Consider the following 17,382-nt stretch of genomic DNA (forward strand, 5'->3'; position numbering starts at 1 on the left):
TCCACTTCTTGGAAGGTCGAGTGATACTTTCAGTCATCATGTGTCTATGCTGCCAAATATCTGCTGTGATTTAAGATTGTCCTACGTACTATTTGACTTCTAGTTCAGTTACGCTACATTAGCTCTACGTTTCTCATCAATGTTTGGCCGATGCAACAACCGACGTCGGTTGTCGGCTAGTGCTACTAGAGGAAGACTTGACACGAGTAACACATATAATTAATGCGTATTACTGATCCTCTCTGTGCTTCTTGTACGTTATCAGTTTCCGATTTTCGTGCAATAGCTAACTGCACTCCGATTCAGAGAGGTTCCTTTTTGCCTGACCTACGTCTGTTCAATTGCTCAACTCTATTAATTTATAATGATATTCTCGTATTTATTAGAAAATATTTATTTTATTTCTCCCTTACGTGTTTCGGTATCTAGCAATCGTGAAAGGAACTGAATGTAAAAGGAGAAACACACAGAGAGAAACAGATCTACATCGTATACTGAATAGAATGGTACAGACAGCAGAACTTGTACCTACCAGGACACTTTTGATACAGAGTAACTTCCTCTGCCTAAGCATAAGTGGAGAGTGGCTTGCATGCGGCCCTGGAACAAGGAAACCAGCGGCGCTGACGGCGCTAACGCACAGCAGACGGCACTGTCGTGAAACGAATTTTTTTTTACTCATTTACAAAAATATACAGGGTGTAATGAAGTGAATGCAGAAAATTAGAGGGCTGATAGAGGGAGTCATAACAGGCATATGTCACGTAGGAACCCATGTCGGCATCCCTCGGCGTACGGCGGTAGGCGTCGTTGAATAGAGTCGCGCGCCGGCAATGGGTAGGCACACGACATGCCATCCGAGCCGTCATGGTAGCAGGGCTGCAGGGCAACGATTTCAAAGTATTTGTGGGATCAAAGTAAGTGAGAAGACGGGGTGAAATTTTATAATCTTTATTTGAAAACAGTTACAAAAATTGCTCGAAATTACGCCCTGCTGCTTGAGTGCACACCGTGAACGACGCTGGAGTAACTGCCGCAGTCTTGCGAACACTGCTGGCAACGTATAAATTGTATCGGAGGCTGCCATAATGCGCTCTATCAACTCTGCATCAGTCGCAATGGGTGTTTCACAGACAACAGATTTCAGGTGGCCCCAAAAGAATAAATAAGTGGGCGTCAAGTCGGGGGAACGTGCAGGCAATGCCAATGGCCCTCCGCCCCCATAAAGTTCTCACCAAAGGTTTCATTCAAATGCACTCGCGCTGTTTGTGCGAAGTGCGCAGATAGTGCATATCGTGTTGGTACCACATTTGCTGTCGCATGTTGAGTGGAACGTGTTCCAACACCTCTGGCAGAGTTTCTCGTAAACTGAGTAAGTACTTGTTTGCGTTCCGACCAGACCAGCACTTACCAGACTGCCCCATATGGTTGCCAGCGAAGCGATCTTGGTGACCACGACCAAAGGCGGCGTGCGGATTTTCCCGTACCCACATGTGTTAATTGTGGCTATTGAACATACCCTCTCGTAAAGGATGCCTCATCCGTAAAAAATACACGGCCCAGAAAGTCGGTTGAATGGCACACCTTTACAAAAAACCACTGACAGAATTCAATTCGACGTGGAAAATCGTCTGGGTTAAGAGCGTGAATCTTCTGAAGGCCGTAGTGGTGCAGATCATCTTCATGCCACACACGTCAACTTGCGGAACGGCCTACACCCATTTCCCGTGCAACATGCCGCGAGATTGTTGAGGGTGTGTTTTTCAGTAGTGCTACCGCCTCCTCTTCGAGCCCTGGTGTACGAACTGTGCGTTGACGATCGCGTCCGTCAGGCGTTCGCACTTGTAACACAAAATGTATACACCAGGTATCCAACTAGGCCAGAAATGCACATGTGCCGTTACGAGAACGTGCCAGTGGAAAATATACCTCAAATGAACTTGTCTCTCGTAAGGACCTGTGGACAGCAGCAAATGTGCGGGATCTGACACTCGACGGTCCGGAAACCGCCGAACGTACAAACGTCGGGCAGCGGGAACGTTTCCATCCGCCGCCCCGTAAGCACAGTGCGTGTCTGCCATCTCCTCCAAAGAATAGCGCTCCATTTCCTGTCCGCTCCACACGGCAACAAACAGAAGAGTGTCCCCGTTTGATGGTTGACGCAGGGCGAACCAGACACCGCACTGTGCACAAGTGCTGCCCTCTAGGCAATACCTACGAAACAGTCATTTGTAGAGTCAAAAGCAACGCTTTCACGTCCCAGTAAGAGGCGGAAAACCCGTGGTGTTGTCCCGCCTGGAATATCCTAACTGCGTCAACTACAACGTTTACAAATAAATGTCCTAAAACTTCTCTTCCACCTTGACGTCACAATCACATTGAAATCGTTGCCCTGCAGACCTGCTATCGTGACGGCTCGAACGGCATGTTGCGTGCCTACCCTCTTGGCGGCGCTGTTCAAAGACTTCTAGCGCCGTACGCTATGGGATTCGGACATGGGCTGTTGTGTGAAATATGCTTGTTATAACCCACTCCACTAGCCCTCCCATTTTCTACATTCATATCGGGTACATCCTGTGTTATGCAACCGTGTACAGGCGCACTTGCGTAGATTCATTCACTTATTAGAAGGCAGTACGTTGGTTGACTCTTCTACGGACACACGACGTGTCCTGGTGCAGAGCGCCTCCTCCCTTGTATGCCTTCCACTCAAGTCGGGTGGACGCCTCTCTGAGACTTTCAAGCTTACTAAGCGAACCCGTGACGAAACGCAGTGCTCTTCTTTGCACCTTCTCTATTTCTCCTATCAACCGTACCTGCCGGCCGAAGTGGCCGAGCGGTTCTAGGCGCTTCAGTCTGGAACCGCGCGACCGCTACAGTCGCAGGTTCGAATCCTGCCTCGGGCATGGATGTGTGTGATGTCCTTAGGTTACTTAGGTTTAAGTAGTTCTAAGTTCTAGGGAACTGATGACCTCAGGTGTTAAGTCCCACTGTGCTTAGTGCCATTTGAACCATTTTTGAACCGTACCTGGTAGGTGTCCCACTGAAGCGCAATACTTAAGTATCGGTGGAACGAAGATTTTACAAGCCAACTATTTCGTGGATACGCTACAATACGCTTCTAATGAATCTCAGTTTGGCTTCCGTCTTTGTACGATTTGTCCTTTGCGATCATTCAACGATAAATCCCTCCTTAGGTATACTCCATGATATTTAATGTGTGTGACTGTTTCAGTGATTGTTAGGCAATCGCGTAATCAAACAATACCATAGTCTTTCCGCCTGGTTATGCGTTAGGCATGTTTCTATTGTGGATGACGCTGTAGAGTAAGGAAACCAACTGGTATCTAGGAGCAAATGACCAATCAGAAAGAGTGAAAGTGCTAAACCCATAACAAAACGAAGGGATCTCTTTTTCAAATTATGAAGGTATCAGGGATAAAATACAGGCAGCGAAAGTTCGTCTACAAACTGTACATGAACCAAGGTTTAGTTATAAGAGTCGAAGGACGTGGAAAGGAAGCAGTAGTTGAGAGCTGTTGTGGTCTGTTCACGATGTTACTCAGTCTGTAAACTGAGGACGCAGCAAAGGAAACCAGACGGAACTTCGGAAAGGCAATTAAAGTTCAGGGCGAATAAATAAAAGCTTTTAGGTTGTCAATGGCACTTTAATTCTATCAGATTCTACAAAGTAGTTGGGAGAACAGTTGAACGGAATGGACACTGTCTTGAAGAGAGATTACAGGACGAACATCAAAAAGAGTTAAACAAGTGTGTGTGTGTGTGTGTGTGTATTGTATATTGAACTGCGGACCTAGAAACGACGGAGATGCTTCGTCCCGCCGTAGCCGTCAGTGTCTGACAACCCCACAACAGGCCACTGCAGTCCACCCACCCCACCGACGCCCCACACCGAACCCAGAGTTACTGTTCCTCCCCCCCCCCCCTCCCCCTCGGGAGGAACGTCTCATACCAGACGAGTGTAACCCCAAATGTTTGAGTGGTAGAGTAATTATTGTGTAGGCGTACGTGGACACTGTTTGCACAGCAATCGTCGACATAGTGTAGCTGAGGTGGAATAAGAGGAGCCAGGCAGACGGAAAACCGCCTTAAAAACCATCCACAGGGTGGCCGGCACACCGGACCTCGGACACTGATCCGCCTGGGAGATACGTGCCGGGGACCGGCACGCCTTCGCGCTCGGGATACACCGCGTGCCTAGCCGGGCGGGCTAAAACAAGGGTAATGGAGTTTAGTCGAATTAAATCAGGTGATGTTGAGGGAATTCGATTATGAAACGAGACACTAAATAGTAGGCCATGCATTTTGCTTCTTGGGGAGAAAAGTAACTGACTAGAAACGGCAATGACGAGAAAGTGTTTTAGAAGAACAGAAATTTGTTGACATTGAGTCCAAAATTTAAATGTTAGCAAGTTTTTTCTGAAGGCATTCGTCTGGAGTGTAGCCTTGTACGGAAGTGAAAAATGGACGAAAACAGTTGAAACAAGAAGAGAAATGTGATGCTATAGGAGAATTCTGAAGATTGGCTGGGTAGATGGAGATATGTAGGCCTGTGTTTTTTTGCTTTTTAACTCCGCGAACATGCTTGAACACCGTTGACCGTCCACCGTGTCATCGGCCGCCATGCAGATGCGTCTTGGAGGGCGTGTAGTCACCTAACCACTCTCGCCATCGTTGTCGACCGTAAGGCCCTGGAGCCGGCATCACTCGTTCAAGTAGCTTTCCAGTTGTCATTTCGTGGCTTACGGCACACTGTTGTAGCCCTGCGAGCAGGCAGAAAACCCGTGACAGTGTCGGGAAATGAACTCCAGTCCTCCGCATGGGGTCAGACGCGCCCACGACTCTGCTACGGAGGCAGACCAGTGTGCGCCACGTTGTTGGGATGTTCAGCCTGAAGACTGGTCTGATGCAGCTCCCCGTGCTAGTCTGTCCTGTGCAAGCCTCTGCATTCTCCGTAACTACCGCAGCCTACATCAGTTTGAACCGGTTTGCAATATCCAAGCCTTGACATCTCTCTACAATTTTACCTCCCCCACCCCCGCCCAACAATTCCCTGCAACCCACCAATACTAAACAGACAATTCCCTGATGCCCCAGAATTAGCCGACCGTTTTTTGTAGTCAAGCTGTGTCATAAATTTCTTTTCACTCAATTTAGATTCAGTATTTCCTCCTTAGCTACGTGATCTGCGCACCCAATCTTCGGCCTTCTCCTACAGCACCGCACCTCAAAAGCTTCTGTTCTCTTTTTGTTTAAACTGTTTATCGGCCATGTTTCACCACCGTAGAAAACTACACATTCGACAAATACACTGGTGTCCTAAATTAAAGCAATAAAAGGAAATTTTGCAACTTTTCATTTATTTCGCCACAAAATACGAGTAGTACAAACAGGTGATAGCAAAATAGAAACAATGTGAAGAATACAGAACGTAAACAACTGCAACATTAATATCGGTAGACAAGAGTGTTCTTCGTTTTTTCCACTTAACAGGTTTGCACACACATTCCGACAACTGGTTAATGTGCCCAGTATGGGGTGTGACCGCCTCTGGCAGCAGTACTGACCTGACAACGACGGGACATGCTGTGAATGATGTCATCAGTCTCATGCTGAGGCAATAAAGAACATTGTTCCTGCAGAGCTCCTCACAGCCTCGGTCAGTCGTTGATGGATCTGACGTGATGCAAGCCGTCTCCCTAGTGCATCCCAGACACGCTGTATGGGATTCAAATCGGAAGAGCGAGCAGGCCACGCCATCCTTGCAATATCTTCCGTTTCCAAGAAAACTTCAACCATCCGTGCTCTATGAGGTCGAGCATTATCGTCCATCAATACGACGTCTGGGTCCACAGCACCTCGCAGTAACCGCAAACGAGATCTCGAGATCTCTTCACGATACCTGACAGCAGAAAACATTGCCGAATCACGAGTGCAATTTCATGATGAATGGTTCGTGTGGTAAACATAATCCCTGCCCACACCATTAGGGATCCTCCTCGATCTCGGTTTCTTTCCACGATTTTTGGGAACGAAATCGTGTTACACGTTCCCTCCATATTCTAATCTATCGAGAATCGCTCTCCAGACTATATCGGAACTCATCTGTGAAAACAACATTGGCGCACTGTTCGTCCGACCAGATGGCATGTTGATGACCCCACTCCATACGTTCCCTCCTGTGAAGACGCGTCCCGCTAAGTTCTAGGGGACTGATGACCTCAGCTGTTAAGTCCCATAGTGCTCAGAGCCATTTGAACCATTTTTCGAGACGCGTCAAAGGTAGACATACAGCAGGTCTCCGACAATAAAGGCCACTCTGCCGGAGCCCTCTGCACACCGCTTGCCTCGATACAACACGACCCGTGGATGCAACGAGATCACATGCCAGTTGCCATGCTGTACTAAGGCGGTATGTCGTGCCCTTGCGGCCAAATAACGGTCCTCTCTTTGAAGCCACACATGGTCGGCCCTGCCTTGGTCTGCGGGATACAGTCGGCACATCCGAAAAACAACAGAACGATTCACATTAAGCCATCGGGCGAAATCAGTTTGCGACTCTCCTGCTTCCGTTATTTCTGTGGCCCTTACTGCAGAGAGTGTGGTAGGCATCTTCTTTGTGCCATACTGCAACGTCTGTGGCTGTGTACACGGCGACTGTGGACGTGGGGCTACGCGGCAAACACTGCCTCGTTCGACAGGTGCCGTGACGGCATGGTTATCCGTTGACCGGAATCTCCCGTGCAGAACAAGACCGTACGGACATCTGGTTGACAGTATGATTGTATCGTGGAGACACAGGATGGGGAAATAGAGGTTTGTTGCTTTAATTTTGGACACTAGTGTAGTTTCAGGAAAGACTTCCTAACACTTAAATTTGTATCAGAAGTTAAGAAATCTCTCTTCTTCAGAAATACTCCTCTTGCTATTTTCAATTTGTATTTCATATCCTCTCTGTTTCGTCCATTATAAGTTATTTTACTGCCCAAATAGCAAAACTCATCTAGTATTTTGATTTATTAATTTCACCTTTCCGAATCTAATTCCCCCAGTGACGCCTGATTTAACTCGATTACGCTCGATCACGCTTGTTTTGCATTTGGTGATATTCGTCTTATAATCTCTTTTCAGAACGCTATACGTTCCAGTCAATTGCTCTTCCAAAATCCTTTGCAGTCCGTGACAGAATTTCAATGTCCTCTACTATCCTCAAAGATTATGTTTCTTCTCCCTGAAATCTAATTTCGTTTCCGAGTTTCTCCTTGGTTTCATTCACTGCCTGCTCAATGTGCAGATTGAATAAAATCGGGATTTCCTGTCTCACTCCCAACTCCATGTCCTTCGACGCTTATAACTGCCGTCTGGTTTTTGTACAGGTTGTGGAAGCCTTTCGTTCCCCTTGTTTTATCCCTACTACCTTCAGAATTTCAAAGAGTGTAGTCCAATCAGCACAGTCAAAGGCTTGCTCTAAATATACGAATGCTCTTAATGTAGATTTGCCTATCTTCAATCTTAAGATATGTCATAGGGATGAGTATTGCCTATATTTCTACGGAAACCAAACAGAGCCGGCGGGAGTTGCCGTGCGGTTCTAGGCGCTACAGTCTGGAGCCGAGCGACACCTACGGTCGCAGCTTCGAATTCTGCCTCGGGCATGGATGATTAGCTTAGTTAGGTTTAATTAGTTCTAAGTTATAGGCGACTGATGACCTAGGAAGTTAAGTCGCATAGTGCTCAGTGCCATTTGAACCCAAACAAATATTCCCCAATGTCGGCTTCTACCAGTTTTTTCATTCTCCAGTAAATAATTCGTGCCAATATTTTGAAGCCATGACTTATTAAACTGATGGTCTGGTAGTGTTCACACCTGTGACACCTGCCTTCTTGGAAACTGGAATTATTACGTTCTTCCTGAAGACTGATGGTATTTCGACTGCCTCATATATCTTGCACATCAGGTGGCATAATTTAGTCGTTATCGTTTCCAAAGATCTGAATAATTCTAACGCAATGTCGTCTACTTCACGGACCTTTTTTCCTCTTAGGTCATTCACTACTCTGGGCTTGCATTTGTCCTCTAACCGATCCTGCTTAGCCGATCTGCACTTTCCGTCAGTCTCGTTTTGTAGAATTTTGTATTCACTTTCGCGTGCTTCATTTGCCACATTTTTATATTTTCTCCTTTGTTAGTTAAATTCAATATCTGCCCTGTATTATAGGTATTTCTACCAGGCCTTATCTTTTTACCTGTTTGTTCCTCTGCTGCCTTCACTATTTCATCTCTCAAAGCTACCTGTTCATCTTCTATTGTATGCCTTTTACTCGTTGGAGTCCAACGTTGGCTGCTGCTCCCGCTAAAACTCTCAACAACCTCTGGTCCTTTCAACTTATCCGTGCGCCGTCTCCTTAATTTACTACTTATTTACCATTTCTACAGCTTCAATGTACAGTTCATAACCAATAACTTGTGGCGAGAATCCACGTTTGCCCCTGGGAATGTGTAACACTTTTAAAATATGGTTTCTAAATGTCTCTCTTAGAGTTATATAGTCAGTCGGAAATCTTCCGGTGGTCCCAGATCTCTTCGATGGATACAGTCTTCTTTGACTAATGTTGAACTAAGTAATAGTGGCGAGTAAATAATGCTCTGGCGAACTACTACCAGGCGGCTTCAACTTCCGTTCCTTTCCCGAATTTTCCTTCTCTTCCTTTAACAACTACCGAATTACAATCATCTAATACAATTAAATTGTCCCTGTCCCACCGTACTGAATAATTTCCATTCTGTCACCGTGGGTCCTATCAATCTCTCTATCATCTGCGGGTCTAGTTGGCATGTAAAGTACTTTGGTGGGTGTTGCCTTTGTGTCTACTTTGGCTACGATAATGCGTTCACTACGCTGTTCATAGTAGCTTACACACATTCCTATCATCTTATTCAGTATGAAATCTGCCGGCCGCAGTGGTCGAGCGGTTCTAGGCGCTACAGTCTGGAGCCGCGCGACCGCTACGGTCGCAAGTTCGAATCCTGCCTCGGGCATGGCTGTGTGATGTCCTTAGGTTAGTTAGGTTTAAGTAGTTCTAAGTTCTAGGGGACTGGTGACCACTGCAGTTAAGTCCCATAGTGCTCAGAGCCATTTGAACCAGTATGAAATCTACTTCTGCATTACGCTAATTTCATTCTGGACTGATTACGCTGTACTCAACCGACCAGAAGGCCCGGTCTTCCTGCCGCCATAATTCACTATGTATAACTTCACCCCAACCATTTCCCTTTTCATGTCTTCTAACCTACCAACCCGATTAAAGGATCGAACATTGTACGCTCCTGTCTGTAATATGACAGTTTGTTTTTGCTAATGTATGCCACAACTTGACAAGGCATAAGCTGGTAGAATACTTCCCGAGGCACGAAGGAATTCTCAGTTTGTCAATGGAAGTGCCTGTGCTGGGTGTGAGTGAGGGTAAAAACTGCAGAGAAAAACCAAAGCCTGACAACAGTAAGCAGGTTCAAATTGACGTAGGTTACAGAAATGAAGAGGCTCGCACAAGATGGACTAGCGTGAAGAGCTGCACGGAACCAGTCCTCCGACTGAAGGCGACGACAACAACAACAACAGAGGGAGTTCCTTGTGCAGTTCTGTTTGAGTCGCCAGCTGCGGGAGGGAGAAGGCGTCCTTGCAGCGCAGCGCAGCGGCGGCCGCACGTGGGCTCAGCCGGAGACGGCTCCCGGAATGCGTACTCAGCACTCGCCGGCCCCGTTCAGGTTTCGCTGCGCGCGCCGCCCCGGCGCAGCCCCAGCACGAATCGGCCCGCACACAGCATATGGCGACGGGCCTCCGCCAGGCTTCCGCAAGGAAACGCCACCCTGCACTTTGTTGGCGAAGCTGGCCGCTCGGTACTAGCCCGTCAGACTGTTCTTCCGCGGCCGAAGTGCGCTACAAAAGCGGTCTCGGTAAGTACCTTTAGAATATGCGCGTATTTCTCGGTTGACAAGACAATCATTGTGATGCGAATAACCTCTTCGTATGTGCTTTGAGAATGAAAGTAACGCACGTGCGTTCTTCACATTTCGTTGACGGGTGATAACTAGACTAGAATACTTCGCTTACCTCGATTCCATTCATGCGAGGTACTTTCTTTGGAAACCCACCAAGCCAAGCTAAAGTTTTCCGAGTCCAAAAGGGAACAAAGGAAATCATTTGTGGTGTTAAGAAAGTCCTACAGTGGTCTACTGCTCTCCTGAACTGAAGAGCCAAAGAAACTGGTACAATATCGTGTAGGGTCCCGCGAGCACGCAGAAGTGGCGCGTAACATGACATGGCATCGACTCGACTAACGTGTGAAGTACTGCTGGAGAAAACTGACACCATGAATCCTACAGGGCTGTCCATAAACCTGTAACAGAATGATCTCTTCTGAACAGTACGTTGCAAGGCATCCCAGGTATGCTCAATAATGTCGATGTCTGGGAAGCTCGGTGGCCAGCGGAAGTGTTTAAACTCAGAAGAGTGTTCCTGGAGCCACTCTGTACCAATTCCGGACGTGCGGGGTGTCGCATTGTCCTGCTGCAATTCCGCAAATCCGTCGGAATGCACAATGGACACGAATGGATGCAGGTGATCAGACAGGATGCTTACGTACGTGTCACCCGTCAGAGTCGTATCCGGGGTCCCAACTTGGACAGCCCTGTGTTGACATGCAGGGTCAATGGATACATGAGATTGTCTCCATACCAGTACACGTTCATCCGCTCGATGAATTTGAAACGAGACTCGTCCGACCAGGCAGCATGTTTCCTGTCATCAACAGTTCAATGTCGTTGTTGACGGGCTCAGGCGAGTCGTAAAGTTTTGTTTCGTGCAGGCATCAAGGGTATACGAGTGGGCCTTCGGCTCCGGAAGCCCATACCGATGATGTTTCGTTGAATGGTTCGTACGCTGACACTTGTTGATGGCGCAGCATTGAAATCTGCAGCAATCTGTGGAAGTGTTGCACTTCTGTCACGTTGAACGATTTTCTTCAGTCGTCGTTAGTCCCATTCTTGCAAGATCTTATTCCGGCCGCAGATATAAATCCCCACCTCTGCGCTACCTCGGAGATGCTGTCCCCCTTCGCTCGTGCGCCCACTACAACACCACGTTCAAACTCGCTTAAATCTTGATAACCTGCGACTGTAGCAGCAGTAACCGATCTAAAAACTGCTCCAGACACTTGTTGTTCAAATCGTTCAAATGGCTCTGAGCACTATGGGACTTAACATCTGAGGTCATCAGTCCCCTAGAACTTAGTACTACTTAAACCTAACCAACCTAAGGACCTCACACACATCTATGCCCGAACCAGGATTCGAACCTGCGACCGTAGCGGTCGCGCGGTTCCAGACTGAAGCGCCTAGAACCGCACGGCCACACCAGTCGGCCACACTTGTTGTCTTACATATGCGTTCCCGACCGCAGCGCCGTATTCTGCCCGTTTACATATCTCCGTATCTGAATACGCGTTATTATACCACTTTCTTTGCCTCTTCAGTGTATTTTCTCAACGGATGCCGCTAAGCGATTTCAAAAAGTAACCGAGTGTCAAACTGCCTATTGGCTTCTGTCTCGGGTTCTTCGGCCGACGTTCATCTAATGATTTTTCTGACGTTTCGCCAGCACGAGTGGCTGGCATTGTCAAAGCTTCACCCTCCATTGCCGGTGGTGAACTGGAGCCGAGCTCGCGGGCGCAGGCTATATGTACCTGGCGCGCCAACGTCCGAGGGCTTCTCCGCGGTCATTTCCGGTGCGGTTCTCCTCTTGCTACCTGCGACGGTCGTTCGCTGCAGTACGGGAAGCCAGGATCCGTTGACCTTAAGGCTTTCCTCTTTCTTGTTCAAACTGTTCGCGTGTTTATGTATTTCTACAGCTTCTCTGAACAAGCGCGTGTGATAGTGCTTCTCTACAGCCAGAACTTCCGTGTCGGCGAATTTTATTACATGGTCGGTCTCATTCAGTGCGTGCTCTGCCACGGCCGATTTCTCCACCTGCCCCAACCTGCAATGTCGCTTATGCTCTTTGATCCTGGTGTTAATGGATCGTCCAGTCATTCCGACATAAACTTTTCCGCATGTGCATGGTATGCGGTATATTCCCGACATTGCAAGTGGGTCTCTTTTCTCCTTCGCGAAGGACCGTCGCAGGTAGCAAGAGGAGAACCGCACCGGAAATGACCGCGGAGAAGCCCTCGGACGTTGGCGCGCCAGGTACATATAGTCTGCGCCCGCGAGCTCGGCTCCAGTTCACCACCGGCAATGGAGGGTGAAGCTTTGACAATGCCAGCCACTCGTGCTGGCGAAACGTCAGAAAAATCATTAGATGAACGTCGGCCGAAGAACCCGAGACAGAAGCCAATAGGCAGTTTGTCAACAAGTGGCCACGAAAGCCTCAACAATTTTGTAACCGAGTGTCCCTACAGTGACAGTACCCTGCGTTACATCACGCAATATAGATGTTACATCAAAAACCAGGATGAACTTTGGCGACGTTATTACAAGATATGTCCGAATAGGATCAACATGCTGTCATTCTTTTCTCGGCTGCCTAAGGACAAACACCGGTACACATCCATAGGAGAATGATGAGAACGTGTACGGAGCAGCGTGTCTGGCGGAAACGCCGTTGTGGACTGGTGCACCAAGTTCCGTGCTGGTCGCGAGTCGACTCATGACTCCAGTCGACCTGGGAGCTCGGCCTCGTCCATTTGCAAGGAAACAGGTGTCTCCATCACTGGGGAACGGTTCTGCGCAGTGCTGGAGAAATTGCCGCGTGAAATGAAGTCGAAGCGTCCGGGGATATTGCGACAGGGGTTGCAGCTAGTTCAAGCTTACGCACGTCCCCATAGCGCTGATCTCGCAACGAAAAGTTGCGCCAACTCAAATGGGAGACACTCTACCACCCGCCCTGTAGTCCTGATCCCTCCCCGTGCGCTTGCCAGAATTCGGTCCCTTAAGAAGGCCTCAAAGAGTCGACGGTAGCTGTCGCACGAGGCAGTTACGGACTTGTTGTGGCAGCAGGACGTGCCGAGTATCTTCCACCTGCTGCGTAGGAGGGATGATCGCCCCGATTCTGTACGGCCTTCGAACGGAAACTGTTTGATCGCTCCTTATAATAATATCAATAAGGGGAATGTTACGTGAGTACTGACTTCTGTACCTGTTCAGTACAGTAATGTGATCAATGTAAGTAACCATCCAAACAGATTTTATGTTTGATGCTCCGTGACCAAAATAGTCTAAAAGTTATCGTATGCATGTCATAGTATTATACTTGCCTGTTTTATGAAAATAGGCAAGTAATGAAAATATGTTTCACATTATTTTGACTTATTCCACATGCATGAGGACCATTTAACTTAGCATATATGGAATGAATATTAGTATATCTCTTTTTCTTGTAAGTATGTATTGTGTACCGTTGTTTTACGACGTGTCACAGCTCTTTAGGTCGCCTTACTGTGGCTCTTTCGAACAGAAAGCATTAATGATAGAATTTAAACACTAAGAGAACCCATTGCCCCGCGGCTTTGTATCTGCTGCCGTGCCTCAACATATCTCCACGACATCTTTGTGAACGATAAAGAGGTCATTAGCATATATTTTTACGTGTCTGAGTACTGATTACAAAAAATTAATAATTATGGGCTAAATAATCTATATTTTTTGTATTTTGCCATATTTGAAGTTCAGCAAAAATGTCAATTTACTGCTGGCCGCGGTGGCCGTGAGGTTCTAGGCCCTTCAGTCAGGAACCCCGCGACTGCTACGGTCGCAGGTTCGAATCCTGCCTCGGGCATGGATGTGTGTGATGTCCTTAGGTTAGTTAGGTTTAAGTAGTTCTAAGTTCTAGGGGACTGATGACCTCAGATGTTAAGTCCCATAGTGCTCAGAGCCATTTGAGCCATTGTCAATTTACTGTGTCGTTCTCAAAAAGTATTAGATATTAATTCTTCTATCAAAACGCGAATCCGAAATATTGCATAAAATTTCCTTTTAAGTTCTCTGCCTTATAGAAGAGCCGCACTGACACCTTTCTTTACAGGGCACCGAAGCCTGTTAATTGTGTTGCCCTGGGAGGAAGCTAAGTAAACATTCTAGACAAATAAACTTCATTGTACTAGTATTATGCTATATTTTTGGAACATCGTTGCTTTTACTTACGAGATAGATCACTAATTAATGAAACTCTCTTTCCCTCCCCTCCCTCTCATCTCTTACTCAGACACACACGTGCGAATAATCACCACTATTGGTGCGGCCTCGCAGAACGTCCTTCCGTTGCTGTACGGCCCGATCCTGCGTTGTACCGACGCGAGAAGAGATTGCGGCACCTCCGGTCCGGCTCTGCACAGCTTCGACCAACGCTGGCGTTCCCTGCAATAAGCGACCCATTGTCCCGGACACCTTGCTCCAATGTGTCCAGGACGAGCACCAGTATTTACTGCAACCTGCATCAAATTTATCGGTCTGTTTCCCTTCAGTACTTCGAACGGCTGCAAATACGTTTCGCAGAATCCGTACTCATTATAAAAATGGATTGAAGTATGCATATATGTATGTATATGTCTTGCACATCTCCTCCTAAACCAGATGACCGATTTCAACCAAACTTGGCACACATGACATTTACTGCCTGGGAAGAATCGCTGTGGGGGTAAGAACCACCTACATGTAAAGAGATACCGATGACGAGCAGAAATGAGTACAGTAGACAACGTGCGAATATCCATACTTCAGTCATCCACTATCTGAGAATAAGTGCACTTAATAACTTGTAACAAACTTTACACATAATTGCAAACGTTTGCGAGACTTTTTCTCGATAACCCGCAGAACGATGCAAGAAACAAGTTTGTCCCTCACTATAAATTCGCTGTTCATGCAGTAAAATTTCCGCATGAAGCACGACGTTTCGTTTTACTGTTTCTTCATTACTAACTGTATTTGCAACATACTTTCACATTTACATGTACAAAATTTCAAATACTAGTAAAATATGTTAAAATATATGTGAAACATATTTGAAATGTGTGTATGCGGGCAAAACCGTGGTTAAGAAGCTCATCCTAAACACCTGGAACGCTTCAACCAAATTTGATACACATTCAGTTACTATCCGGAAAGAAATACAGTGCGTGTAACAATCGCCATCCTCTACCGAGACGCGGGTGATACCGTGGAGAGAGAAGGGGGAGCAGGAGATGGACAGAGGTAGGGTGAGGAAAAGATAGGCAGAGGAGGAGATGAACAGAAAAAAGGGGGAGGAATTGGACACAAAAAGGAAAGAGGTGGCGGACGACAGAGAGAGGGGAGAGGAGGAGATTGACAGAGAAAGGAAAGACGAGGAGAGGGCAAGGAGGACGTGGGCAGAGGGGGGAGGGAGAGAAGGGCAGAGGGGGAATGAGCAGATGGACAGAGAGGGAAGGAGGAGGTGAAGAGGAGGGGACTGTCAGAGAGAGGGGCAGACAGTGAGGGGTGGAGTGTGTAGACAGAGAGGAGGGGTGGAGTATGTAGACAGAGAGGAGGGGTGGAGTATGTAGACAGAGAGGAGGGCTGGACAGAGAGGAGGGGTGGAGGAGGTGCGCAGAGAGAGGGGGAAGGAGGAGTTGCATTAACAGAAGACGGGAGACTTCTGTGAAGTTTGGAGACGAGATACTGGCGGAAGTAAAGCTTCGAGGACGGGTCGTGAGTCGGGTAGCTCAGTTGGTAGAGCACTTGCCCGCGAAAGATCGAGTCTCGGTCCGGCACACAGTTTTAATCTACCAGGAAGATTCACTCGAATAAATTGTTACCTGGGCTACGACGGGTGCTCAGCTCGTTCGAAGTACCCTTCCTAATTATTTCTTTTGCTTCTTACGATACGATTGAATATGTATGAAACAGAAAAAATGCAGTTCGGTAGAAAACTACATGATTTTTACCTTCACAGACAAAAGTACTTCTTGAAGATTTATGAAACAGCGTCTTACTTTCTGCTGTTACTACTGATACTTTTTCTATCTTCAACAGCTTGGCCTCGTTAACACATCAGTTCTCTCCAGATCACCGAAATTAAGCAACGTTGGGCGTGACTAGTATTTTTGTTGGTAACCGTCTAGGTGTGTGACATGTTGTTGGATGCTTTCCCTTTGCCTTTACAGCAAGAGGAGGAGGAGGTGTGGTGGCTTAAAGTTTCTGATCACCAGTCTTTGTGCCAAAGTCCAGGGTTAAATGTGAAACCTCTCGCGAAGTGAGGGCATGTGACACTGTCAATAGTGATCGGTCCGTCGGATGTGGACGTTAAGCTCGGCGCCACCTTTGGTACTAAACTGGGGCCCTATTCTGTATCGTTCATACCGATCGATGCGGTTGGTTAACCTAGGTAGTGGCGTCATTTTCGGTTCTTTATCCGAAGCCCCTGTAACCTTCTGAGACTTGTTACCCATCGGTCCTCCTGCCGATTTCTCGACAAGTGTACCGAGAGGTTTTGGATTTCGCTATGGCCCTTCCATTCGGTTCAGTGTGCTTTATTTACACCTAGAATTTGTTATTCTAAATATATTGAGCGGTTTTAGCTTCGGATTCAGTGATTGTGTTACTGAAGAATCACCAGGATACATCTGGGTGGAAAGTGAGTTCATAATAGACTATCTTCCATTGTTAGCAATATGGTTTGTATTGTTGCTACTGTGAATGATTATAACATAAAAAACAGTTTCGGTCAATATTCTCACAAGATAACTGTTATTTTTACTTAATTAGGAGTTTAAAAAGTCATTAAATTTCAAAAGATCGGCTCTGCTTACTTATATCACATGAGTGCTATCTGAAATTTCTAGTGACTTCACGTACTTTTCTCCGCAAATGGTTTACTTATTAACTATCTAAACGTGTTTAAAGCTTTTAAGTAACAAAACAAAGGAATTTTGTGAAGCCTGACAGAGGAAACATTCCGAAATTTCACGCATTTACGGCTCATGCCCGCATCATTCGGTAACGAAGTCAGCCTGCGTTTTTCTGGAGTGTTATGTGGAATAAAGCGCCAAATAAATGCGAGTTGCAATAGCGAAGTTGATAAGGCTGCAGACTGCCCTCTTGAAGGTCTTAGGTTCGCATACTGCATGATACCAAAACATTTTTTCCCCCTCTTCGTGTTTGTAACACATCCTGAGACTTCGCTTATCGTCAAAGTTAAGCATTTTTCTGAAATATTCGTTGTAATTTACACTTAAGAGAGCGCTTTCTCAGTAACGAGTATCTCCTATTTCGTGACTTCCATGTGCTTACGAAATGAAAGATGCAATTAAACAGTACATGAAACGACTTACAGTGAAATTTATACTACT

The 17,382-nt window shown here is 46.8% G+C and overlaps 1 protein-coding gene across 2 annotated transcripts in view; it reads left to right on the forward strand.

Moving 5' to 3' along the window:
• LOC126259180 (cholesterol 7-desaturase nvd) overlaps nt 1–17,382 on the forward strand; it is a 533,483-nt gene that overhangs the window by 6,191 nt on the left and 509,910 nt on the right. The window contains exon 1 of one of the 2 annotated variants that reach the window (XM_049955753.1): nt 9,904–9,976. The exons of the other annotated variant lie outside the window; for it this stretch is intronic. The gene's annotated coding sequence lies outside the window, so the exon portion shown is untranslated. Of the gene's footprint in view, nt 1–9,903; nt 9,977–17,382 lie in introns of those variants that run through there. 2 annotated transcript variants of the gene reach the window in all.

This window comes from Schistocerca nitens, chromosome 5 (genome assembly GCF_023898315.1).
Source record: "Schistocerca nitens isolate TAMUIC-IGC-003100 chromosome 5, iqSchNite1.1, whole genome shotgun sequence".
NCBI classification, from domain to species: domain Eukaryota; kingdom Metazoa; phylum Arthropoda; class Insecta; order Orthoptera; family Acrididae; genus Schistocerca; species Schistocerca nitens.